Genomic DNA, 12,884 nt, shown 5'->3' on the forward strand with positions numbered 1-12,884 from the left:
ACACTGTCAGCAGAATGCGTTTATAGAATAAAAAAAAAAAACACCACACGAGTGTTTAACTTTTTCAGGCAGACAATATACTGGTGGTCACTGCTGGTCAGTCACACTGGCACTCTGGCAGCAAAAGTGTGCACTGTTAAATATGTACTCCTGCTATAACTGCTCCCCAGTCTCCCCCACAATTAAGCTGTGTGAGCAGTGAGCACTATTCAGCACAGTCAGATATACATAGATGATATTATCATGCAGCACACTGAGGCTGAGCACAGATATGGTATGTGACTGTGTATCGTTTTTTTTCAGGCAGAGAACGGATTATATTAAATGATAAATAAAACTGGTGGTCACCACTAGTATAACTATCAGCAAAACTCTGCACTCTCTGAGTACTCCTAATGCTCCAGTAAATCAAGTGTCTCTGTCTCACTCTCTATCTAAACGGAGAGGACGCCAGCCACGTCCTCTCCCTATCAATCTCAATGCACGTGTGAAAATGGCGGCGACGCGCGGCTCCTTATATAGAATCCGAGTCTCGCGATAGAATACGAGCCTCGCGAGAATCCGACAGCGGGATGATGACGTTCGGGCGCGCTCGGGTTAGCCGAGCAAGGCGGGAAGATCCGAGTCTGCCTCGGACCCGTGTAAAAAGCGTGAAGTTCGGGGGGGTTCGGTTTCCGAGGAACCGAACCCGCTCATCTCTAATTATTACCTTCTCCGGCGGTTAGTTCCAAATCTTAATTGCCCTTACCGTGATGAACCCTTTCCTACGATGTGTACGGAATTTTCTCTCCTCTAGCCTCACGCGTCCTATACAGAGTTCTTTTAATAAACAAATATGCTGCTAGCTCCTTGTAATGACCCTTTACATATTTGAAGATATTAATAATGTCCCCTGTTAGTCGCCTCTTTTCTAGTGTATACATATTTAACCTAGTGATATATGTATTATATCTGTTCAAATTTCTCCAAAGGAAACTTCTGGCCTAGAGGTGCCGTGAAAAAAATTCAGATACTCTAGGGCGCCTTGATTCAAAAAAGATTGGGAACCACTGGTATAGATGATATATTTTGACTCTCAAGTCATCCGATGTTTTAAACTATAGCACTTTATTGGATACAACAGATCAGTAAAAATTTGTCAGTTAACACAACGTGAAGATCCTTTTGTAAAGACAGCCAATTTGAAGACTTACTCATTCCCGAACTAATATCTGAGTATGTTAACCGTTCTATAAGATTGCGGTTTCTTTTGTAAAAAAAAAAAAAGTGGTGTTGACTCGCATTTAGAGCCAATCACTGGATCAGATTGGAGTATACAGTATGCCAATGTTTCAGTATAGCTTTTCTGATCTGTTCCCAGGAAATGCAATATGTGGTAGGGAACATCATCCTATTTCCCATATCATCTTTTACTTTGGGAATCAGTAAATCATTTCTTGAAAGTTGTAAACACTTGTCTATTGCTTCCTGTACCTGCTTTTTGTCATAGCCTCTTTGAACGAAATTCTGACCCATGTTGTTCAGGGCTTTTGAGAATTTAGCTTCCTCAGAAGTCATCCTCACAATCCTTACCAGCTGTGAGAATGTTAACCCTTTTTTAAGAGGGTATGGATGGAAGCTCGCTGCTAAAAGGAGAGTATTTTTGTCGATTGCTTTTCTAAAAATGCCAGTCTTAAAGTTGCCATCCTCAATTGATACTTGAACATCGAGGAACTCAATAATTTCAAAACTACTCTTATAAGTAAATTTAATTTCTCTAACGTCCTAGTGGATACTGGGTAATAGTATATTACCATGGGGTATAGATCAGGTCCACAGGAGCCTGGCACTTTAAGAAATCAATAGTGTGTGCTGGCTCCTCCCCTCTATGCCCCTCCTAGCAGACTCAGTTTAGAAAATATGTCCAAGGACCGGGCGCATTCTGTTAATCTCCAGAGAGTTTTCTTCAGAAATTTATTTTAGTTTAGTATTTTCAGGCACACTGGTTGGCAACATGTCTACCTGCGTCGTGGGACTTAAGGGAGGGACCAAACCAACTTCCTAAGAGTCATTGGTTCGTAATACCAGCTGACAGGACACTGAGCTCCTGAGGTGATGTTTCTCACACTCCCAGAGGATGAGCCCATGCCGGTAGTATGCCACCACCCCTTAACAGATGCCGAAGACAGACGCAATGCAAGATGGCGGAATGAAGGGACGGAGATCACCCAGCTACGAGCCGTGGTGCTCATTGGAAACCCATACTGGCAACATGGTAAACGGGGGCTGCGGGCTCTTGTTTTACACTTTAATGGAGAAAGCCAGTATAAAGAAAGTACACAGACCGCGCGCCATTAAGGGGGTGGGGCTTCCTGGAGAGCGGGACCTGAGGCTAAACGGCGCCATTTCCTGCTGCTACTGATAACCGGCTGCATACCTGTTTTGTTGGACAAATGGTCGGGATTTCACCTGCACATGCATCAGCATGTAACTCAGTCACTGAAAGCAGGAATATACCTACTTTGGTGGCTACAAGTTCCCCATCTGATGGAGGGTCGGAGTTTCAACACCCTGTCCTGGACACTGTTGACAACAGATGCCAGCTTCCGGGGTTGGAGGGCTGTGACTCAAGGAGCGCAGTTCAAGGGGATGTTGTCCTTTCAGGAATCTGCTCTTCCAATCAACATCCTGGAACTTAGGGCAATTTACAACGCTCTCATACAGGCCTCATCCCTCCTTCGGAACCAGGCCAAGTGCAGTCGGACAACGCCACGGCAGTAGTGTACGTCAACCGGCAGGGAGGAACCAGAAGCAGGGCCACAATGCGAGAAGTGTCAAGAATACTCCTCTGGGCGGAAACCAACGCAAGGGCCATCTCAGCCGTTTACATCCAGGAGTGGACAACTGGGAAGCGGACTTCCTAAGCAGGCACGGCCTCCATCATCAGGTGTTTCAACAACTCGTTCACCGTCTCAACAAGAAGCTCCGTTGTTACTGCTCCAGAACGAGGGACCCGCATGCAGTTGCGGTAGACGCTCTAATGACACCATAGAATTACCAGTTCGTTTACCTGTTTCCTCCAATTCCTCTAATCCCGAGAGTTCTAAAAAGACTCAAAAAGGAATGGGTTCAGGCAATTCTCATTGCCCCAGATTGGCCTCGACGGGCCTGGTATGTGGACCTCCTTACCCTGTTATTGAAGGAACCCTGGCCTCTGCCACTTCTCAAGGACGTTCTTCAACAAGGACTGTTCATCTATTCAGACTTACAGGGGCTACGTTTGATGGCCTGGAGGTTGAGAGAGAAATTTTAACCAGGAAGGGTCTTCCATCCAAGGTGGTTTCCACTATGGTTCAGGCCCGTAAGGTGGTTACCTACAAACATTACCTCCATTTTGGAATAAGTGTGTTTCTTGGTGTGAGTTTTCTCCTGTGGAATTTTGTCTGGGCCGGTTTCTACTGTTCCTGCAAGTAGGAGTGGATAAGGGCCTATGATTAGGCTCCATTAAAGTTCAGATCTTGGCTCTCTATCTTCTTCCAGAAACAACTGGCGGTATTTCCTGAAGTACAGACCTTTCCTTAAGGGGGTGTTGCACATTCAGCCACCCTTTGTTCCTCCCACTGCTCTGTGGGACCTCAATGTGGTGTTGACTTTTTCTACAGTCAGATTGGTTTGAACCCTTGCATAAGGTTGACTTAAAATACCTGACGTGGAAGACAGTTATGTTACTGGCCTTGGCTTCGGCTCGATGAGTGTCGGAATTGGGGGCCTTGTCCTGCAAGAGCACATACTTGGTGTTTCAGGAGAATAGGGCTTAGAACTCACCCACAGTTTTTGCTGAAAGTGGTATTGGCTTTTCATGTAAATCAACCAATCGTGGTTCCTGTCTTATCCAACATTTCAGTTGATCCAAAGTCCCTGGATGTTGTTAGGGCTTTGAGGATTTACATCAAAAGGACTGCTCGTCACAGGAAGTCTGACTCACTTTTCATCCTTTATGATGCTACGAAAATTGGTCGTCCTTCCTCCAAGCAGTCCATTGCTCGTTGGCTCAAATTGACTATCCAACAAGCCTATGCGTCGGCTGCTCTGCCGCTGCCGAGTTCGGGTTCAGGCCCACTCCATAAGGTCGGTGGGTTCTTTCTGGGCGGCTGTCCGGGGTGTCTTGGCCTTACAGTTGTGCCATGCAGCAACTTGGTCTGGTGTGAACACCTTTGTTAAGTTCTACAGGTTTGACACCTTGGCCAAAGATGACCTTCAGTTTGGTCAGGCGATTTTGCAGGGGTCTCAGCACTCTCCCACCTGTTCTGGGAGCTTTGGGACGTCCCCATGGTAATATACTATTCTATTATTATGTGGAATTTATATCTGGTTACGGTTATCATTCAGGGTGCTGGGGGAAACAAATGCCCTTTTTTCTTGCTTAGAAATACCCCTCCCTTTCGAGCACCTGAATGATATCACTAAGCTAATTGAGCATCTACCAATATATATGTTTGTTGTGAGAGGCAGAGAGGTTCCTGCATTAGGAGGAGGTGCAGGCCCTGATATGCCACATGGAGCATTATGGGGTTGCTCCAAGGTAGGTAGCTCTTAGCTTAGACATATTGTAGTAAGGAGCCATTATCATGTGGCTCCTTGCTGGTTAATCTTAGACCCAGATTGGGGTAATGGAGGTGTGAGGTGTGGTGCCTCTGGACTGGCTGAGCTGGATGGCCTTAGTGTGGCATACCTTTACATTCTATTAACACTTTTCACTTATTAATTTTTTAACACTATTTCTCTATTTTAATTGCATTTAATTTTTGTTTCACTTTCTCTATAGCTTCGGCTTCCTAAATACTAATTTATTAACACTATAGTTTTTTCACTGGTATGCTACGCTGGGCTTTCTGGCTTATGCTGGTGTTTTGGGGTGCCACACCCTGCACCTAGATATAGCGCTAGGGACCCCAAATATACAGAGACGCCTTGATGCGGCTTTGGGGCTTATTCACACATTTGCGCAAATATGTGTAACGAAGATCTCTGAATTCTATTATTATGTGGAATTTATATCTGGTTACGGTTATCATTCTGGGTGCTGGGGGAAACAAATGCCTTTTTTTCTTGCTTAGAAATACCCCTCCCTTTCGAGCACCTGAATGATAATGCTAATTGAGCATCTACCAATATATATGTTAATATACTATTCGCCAGTATCCACTAGGACGTTAGAGAAAATAGGAATTTAATACCTACCGGTAATTCTTTTTCTCATAGTCTGTAGTGGATACTGGGCTACCGCCTTTGTACTTCGTTTTCCTGCTTACCTGGTTGTAAGTGTTATTGGATGGGTTTGTTGTTGCTTCCCTGTTCCATGTTTGATTAGCGTTGCTATCCTTATATTGTTAGCGTTGCTTTCCTCTGCTCTGGTTAGCTCTGCTTTCTTATTGTTTGTGTGTTGGTTCGTTACCTCATCATTTTATGGGTTATATCCTTCTCTCAAAGTATGTCCGTCTCCTCGGGCACAGTTTCCTAGACTGAGTCTGCTAGGAGGGGCATAGAGGGGAGGAGCCAGCACACACTATTGATTTCTTAAAGTGCCAGGCTCACGTGGACCTGATCTATACCCCATGGTAATATACTATTCCCCAGTATCCACTACGGACTACAAGAAAAGGAATTACTGGTAGGTATTAAATTCCTATTTTTCACTTACTTCAAATTTAAAGCGCCAACAAAGAGTTCAAGTTCAGCTTGTGTTCCTATATACGGTTTATCTGTCCCCGTGTTTCTCCTACGTCCTAGAGGATGCTGGGGACACTTCAAGAACCATGGTATAGACGGGATCCGCAGGAGACATGGGCACTTTAAGACTTTAAAAGGGGTGTGAACTGGCTCCTCCCTCTATGCCCCTCCTCCAGACTCCAGTTAGATTCTGTGCCCAGTGAGACTGGATGCACTCTGAGGAGCTCTCCTGAGTTTCTCTGAAAAAGACTTTTGTTAGGTTTTTTTATTTTCAGGGAGAACTGCTGGCAACAGTCTCCCTGCTTTGAGGGACTTAGGGGAGAGAAGCAGACCTACTTCTGTGAGTTTCAACGCTCTGCTTCTTTGGCTACAGGACACCATTAGCTCCTGAGGGTCTGAACGCTAGGTACGCCTAGATGCTCGTTCCCAGAGCCCACCGTCACCCCCCTTACAGAACCAGAAGTCAGAAGACGGGTGAGTAGAAGAAGATCTGAAGACTTCAGTGATGGCTTTGAGGTACCGCACAGCGGCCGCGCTGCGCGCCATGCTACCACACACAGACGGCACTACAGGGTGCAGGGCGGGGGGTGGCGCCCTGGGCAGCATAAAAATCCTCAATATGGACTGGCAATGTGGTTTTTAAGTGCCTAGGCACTAAATCCGAACCCCCGCCAGTATAAATATTTTAAAAAATAGCGGGGCTGAAGCGCGCCATTAAGGGGGTGGGGCTTAGCCCTCACAGCTCACATCAGCGCCAATTTCTCTTCACAGAGCTGCAGAGACGCTGGTCCTTCCTCTACACTGCTGTACTAGTAACTGTGCAAAAGAGGGGGGGGGGGGGAACAGTTATTTTGGTGCTGTATATGTAATTATAAAAGTGCTAATGGGTCTGAGGCTTTATATAAGGGATTTCAGAACCGGGGTAAGCGCTGGGTTGTGAGCTGGCAAACTCCCTCTGTGTTTCTCTGACAGGCTTTACTGTGGGTCTGTCCCCTATATGCCCAGTGTGTTTGTGGGTGTCGGTACACGTGTGTGTCGGCATGTCTGAGGCTGAGTGCTCTTCCCAGGAGGACTCTGGATTAGGGAAAGAAACGGCTGCAGGAGTGACCCTGTCGGCACCGCCGACTCCTGATTGGGTAAATGTTTTGAGTGCTTTGAATGCGAATGTGGCTTTGTTAAATAAGAGATTAGATGAATCTGAATCTCAGAGCCAGGCATGGAAAAAATCCGTGGAGGAGGTGTTATCACAAGTTCAGACCCCCTCGGGGTAACAAATGCATTCATTTACCCAGTTAGCAGATACGGATACCGACACGGACTCTGACTCCAGAGTCGACTATAGTGATGCCAGATTAAATCCAAAACTGGCTAAAAGCATTCAGTACATGATTGTGGCGATAAAAGACGTGTTACATATCACGGAAGACCCTGCTGTTCCTGATACAAGGGTCTGTATGTTTAAAGGAAAGAAACCTGAGGTAACGTTTCCTCCCTCTCATGAACTGAACGCTCTTTTTGAAAAGGTTTGGGAAAATCCTGACAAGAAGTTTCAGATTCCCAAGAGAATTCCGGTGGCATATCAGTTTCCCTCTGGGGATAGGGAAAAGTGGGAGTCACCCCCCACTGTGGACAAAGCCCTATCACGGCTGTCCAAAAAGGTAGCGCTTCCGTCCCCTGACATGGCAGCCCTAAAGGAACCTGCAGATTGTAAGCAGGAAAATACATTGAAATCCATTTATGTCACTACGGGTACGCTGCTCAGACCTGCCGTTGCATCGGCCTGGGTGAGTAGCGCTATTCAAAAATGGGCAGATAACTTGTCATCTGAGATAGATACCCTGGATAGGGATAGCATTCTTTTGACACTGGGTCATATCTAAAGGAAGCTGCGAGGGATATTGGCCTTTTGGGATCAAGGGCCAATGCCATGGCAGTCTCAGCTAGGAGAGCATTGTGGATTCATCAATGGAATGCTGATGCTGACTCTAAGAAGGCGATGGAGTCTCTGCCGTATAAAGGTGGTGTCTTGTTTGGTGACGGCCTCGCTGACCTGGTATCTACGGCTACCGCGGGTAAGTTATCCTTTTTACCTTATGTTCCTGCACAACAAAAGAAAACGCACCACTATCAGATGCAGTCCTTTCGGCCCAATAAATACAAAAAAGGACGAGGGTCTTCCTTCCTTGCTTCTAGAGGAAGAGGAAAGGACACCGGCTGTGGCAGGTTCCCAAGAGCAGAAGTCCTCTCCTGCTTCTGCCAAATCCACCGCATGATGCTGGGGCTCCTCTGCGGGAGCCCGCACCGGTGGGGGCACATCTCAAACTCTTCAGTCAGTTCTGGTCTCGTTCGGCCCTAGACCCATGGGTTTTGGAAATAGTGTCCCAGGGGTACAAACTGGAGTTTCTAGACGTTCCCCCTCACCGATTTTTCAAATCGGCCTTACCAGCTTCTTCTCCGGACAGGTAGGTGGTATGCGAAGCAATACGGAAATTGTGTCAAAATCAAGTCATTGTCAGGGTTCCTTTGTCGCAACAGAGAGAAGGCTTCTATTCGAGCCTGTTCGTGGTCCCGAAGCCAGACAGCTCAGTCAGACCGATCCTAAACCTCAAATCCCTCAATTTCTACCTACGGAAATTCAAATTCAAGATGGAATCTATCCGGGCAGTGATATCCAGTCTGGAGGAGGGGGATTTTATGGTGTCGGTAGACATAAAGGATGCCTACTTGCATGTTCCCATTTTTCCTCCACATTATTCTTACCTGAGGTTTGCAGTGCAGGATTGCCATTCTCCGTTTCAGACGTTGCCGTTTGGTGTGTCCACGGCTCCGAGAATTTTCACCAAAGTAATGGCGGAAATGATGATTCTCCTGCGCAAGCAAGGAGTCACAATTATCCCGTACTTGGACAATCTCCTGATAAAAGCGAGGTCCAAGGAACAATTACTGCAGAACATTACGCTCTCCCTGACAATTCTGCAACAACATGGTTGGCTCCTAAACTTACCAAAATCGCAGTTGATTCCGACGACACGTCTGTCGTTCTTGGGTATGATCCTGGACACGGAATTAGAGTTTTTCTTCCAGTGGAAAAGGCTCTAGAAATTCAGATCCTGGTGAAACAGATTCTGAAACCAGCAAGAGTGTTGATTCATCAATGCACTCGGTTGCTGGGGAAGATGGTGGCGGCCTACGAGGCTATTCAGTTTGGCAGATTCCATGCCAGAGTGTTTCAATGGGACCTGTTGGACAAGTGATCCGGGTCCCATCTGTACATGCACCGACAGATAATCCTGTCTTCCAAGACCAGAATCTCACTCCTGTGGTGGCTGCACAGCTCTCACCTCCTAGAGGGACGCAGGTTCGGGATCCAAGACTGGATCCTGGTGACCATGGATGCGAGTCTCCGAGGCTGGGGTGCAGTCACTCAGGGGGGAAATTTCCAGGGAAAATGGTCAAGCCAGGAAACTTGTCTACACATAAACATTCTGGAATTAAGGGCCATTTACAACGGCCTTCTACAAGCGGAACATCTTCTTCGCGATCTGCCCGTCCTGATTCAGTCGGACAACAGCAGTGGCATACATAAACCGCCAGGGCGGAACGAAGAGCAGAGAGGCAATGGCAGAGGCCACAAAAGTTTTCTGCTGGGTGGAAAGGCATGTAAGCGCTCTGTCAGCAGTCTTCATTCCAGGTGTGGACAACTGGGAAGCAGACTTCCGCAGCAGACACGATCTCCATCCAGGAGAGTGGGGTCTACATCAAGAGGTCTTTGCAGAAGTGACAAGTCGTTAAGGAATTCCTCAAATAGACATGATGGCGTCTCGCCTCAACAAGAAACTTCTGAGATATTGTTCCAGGTCGAGGGACCCTCAAGCAATAGCGGTGGACGCCCTAGTGACACCGTGGGTGTTTCAGTCGGTATATGTGTTCCCTCCGATTCCACTCATTCCAAAAGTGATAAAGATCATAAGAAGAACAGGGGTTCATGCAATCCTCATTGTTCCAGACTGGCCAAGGAGGGCCTGGTATCCAGATCTTCAGGAATTGCTCGTAGGAGATCCCTGGCCACTTCCTGTACAAGAGGATCTGTTACAGCAGGGGCCGTGCGTGTACCAAGACTTACCGCGGCTTTGTTTGACGGCTTGGAGGTTGAACGCCGGATCCTAGCCCGAAAGGGTATTCCCAGTGAAGTCATTCCCACTCTTCTTCAGGCTAGAAAAGAAGTAACGGCGAAACAATATTACCATATTTGGAGAAAATATGTGTCTTGGTGTTAATCCAAGAAGGCTCCTACGGAAGAATTTCAGCTGGGCCGTTTTCTCCATTTTCTGCAAGCAGGTGTGGATGCGGGCTTAAAATTAGGCTCAATTAAAGTACACATTTCAGCCTTGTCAATTTTCTTTCAAAAAGAATTGGCCTCCCTTCCGGAAGTTCAGACTTTCGTGAAAGGCGTGCTGCACATCCAACCTCCCTTTGTGCCCCTGGTGGCACCATGGGATCTTAACGTGGTGTTGCAGTTCCTGCAATCTCATTGGTTTGAACCTTTACGTAAGGTAGAGTTGAAATTCTTCACTTGGAAAGTGATCATGCTGTTGGCCTTGGCCACTGCAAGGCGGGTGTCTGACTTAGTGGCTTTGTCTCACAAGAGCCCCTATTTGATCTTCCATGAAGATAGAGCGGAGTTGAGAACTCGTTAGCAATTTCTGCCAAAAGTGGTGTCATCGTTTCACATGAACCAACCTATTGTGGTGCCAGTGGCTACTGACACCTTAGCGGAATCAAAGTCTCTAGATGTGGTCAAAGCTTTGAAAATTTATGTAGCCAGAACGGCTCAGATTAGGAAAACGGAGGCTCTGTTTGTCCTGTATGACCCCAACAAGGGCCTATATTTACTAAAAATCCGAGTTTGCCCGATTTGTGTGTTTTTTTCTAAGTCCCAATCCAGAAATTCACTAAGCACCAATCTCTGCAGTGTTTGGACTATTCGTAATGGTTTGATTTGCAAAGTTCAGAAATACGAATGAATAGACCATCGGTCAAACGCGGCTGTTATTTCATACAATACGGGAATTCACTATTCATTCGTATTTGGGTGTTAGTCTCTGAGTGCTCAAATGCGGTCGTATTTTTTTGCGAATCGTTAAAAAAAGCGGCAAAAAAATAGACATGCTTTTTTCAGGCGTGTTTACATGTGTTGCAACTCAAAAATCAATCACACCTGAATACGGATGCCTATAAAAGGATGTTAGGCCCAATTCAATCCACCTACACTCAGAAATGGCAGCAGGACTGTGGACCAATGATATTTTGTGTACTGTGGGATTCCTCAGACTCAGACATCAGCCTATAAGTAACCAGGGCCAACAAACTGAACATGGTCAGCAGGTTGTACAGGTTCCGCGGAGGCTGCGCAGGCCTCGTTTTTTTAGGGGGCGTTTAAACTTGAACGCATTGTCCGATGATATGGTCATACAGATGTTCCGTCTAAATCGTAACAACATTTTCCGTCTGTATGACCTTGTCAAACTTGGCCTAGACCCTGAGATAGCACGCTGTCGCTCTGTCTCAGGCCTGCACAAACTCCTGGCTGTGTTGCACTTTATGGCTACTGGTAGCTTTCAGGCTGTGTCTGGGGATGTCATAGGAATCTCACAGCCCTCATTTTTGAGAATATTAACACAGGTGATGTATACCTAACTACCTCTTCTTCTTTTTTTTTTTTTTTATTTCTCGGTGAACAGTTCTGTCCTAAAATCTCATGTTTATTGTTCTTTCAAATATACACACAGGTGTTGGCTGTTTTGCAGCCCCACATCGATGCCTCAATCTGCTTCCCTACCCAGGAGTCTCAGTGGCATGCTGTCAGGGTAGATTTCTATGAGCTGGCTGGCATGCCCAATGTGCTTGGAGCCATAGATTGCACACACATTCAGCTGAGACCACCTAGGGGCAGGCAGCACATATATACTAATCGCCATTTCGAACACTCCACAAATGTGCAGGTGGTTTGTGATGCAAATCTCAAAATAATGAGTGTTGTTGCTGGTTACCCTGGGGGCTGCCATGACTCCTTCATCCTCAGTCAGTCATCCCTCTTTGATAAGTTTGAGGATGGACAAATGCCAGATGGATGGCTGCTGGATATGTAATTTGATATGTGTAGGCCTGCGTATACTTTGTCCAAATACAGGGGCAGATGTATTAACCTGTAGAAGGCATAAGGAAGTGAGAAACCAGTGATATGTGCAAGGTGATAAAGGCACCAGCCAATCAGCTCCAATATGTAAATGAACATTTAGGAACAGATTGTCCGCTGCCTTTATTACCTTGCATATATCACTGGTTTATCACTTCCTTATGCCTTCTACAGGTTAATACATCTGCCCCACAGTGTGTTACTTATGTGTTGCTGTATCTTAACATGAATCACGTTACTATATCTGTCTTTTAGGTGATGGAGGATATGGCTGTTTCTCTTGGCTTCTAACTCCATTGTCCCGACCTGATACCCCTGCTGAACATAATTACAATCATGCACATAAGTCCATGCGGAATGTGATAGATGTTTTGGTGTGCTGAAATCTAGGTTTCGGTGTCTGGATAAGTCTGGTGGCCTTTTGTTGTATAGTCCCTCGAAGGTGACTCAAATTGTGTTCTGCTGCTGCTTTCTTCATAACATGTGTTTGCAACAACATCTGCCACATGTTGAGGAGGAGGAGGAGGATGAAGAAAGCAGCCAGCAAGCAGAGGAATTAGAGACATCTGGTGATACTTGGAGTACAGATGTAGGGAGGCAGGTTAGGCAAGAGCTCATCACTCGCTATTTCTAAGGTAAGTTTGGTTTGCTTATTTCATTTATTGTGTAATCATAAAAAGATGTTGGCCCATTTTTATTGTAAAAACCATTACTCAGAATGTGTCTGTCTCCTTGAGACATACAAACATACCCTCGCTTTATGCAAAACTAATGTTGCATGTGTATTGTGTTTATTTTAAAAGTCAAAGCAACAGATTATGAGTGGCATGCATTAAGTCTTGATAAGTGTACGTAAACTTGCACTGATAATTTATTACAAGCACACATAATCCACATAGTAATTTATTTAGTATTTTACTTTATGATTGTGTGTAACGTCCTAATGCACAGGTTCTCAAACTCGGCCCTCAGGACCCCA

The sequence above is a fragment of the Pseudophryne corroboree genome, chromosome 5 (genome assembly GCF_028390025.1).
Source record: "Pseudophryne corroboree isolate aPseCor3 chromosome 5, aPseCor3.hap2, whole genome shotgun sequence".
NCBI lineage: Eukaryota > Metazoa > Chordata > Amphibia > Anura > Myobatrachidae > Pseudophryne > Pseudophryne corroboree.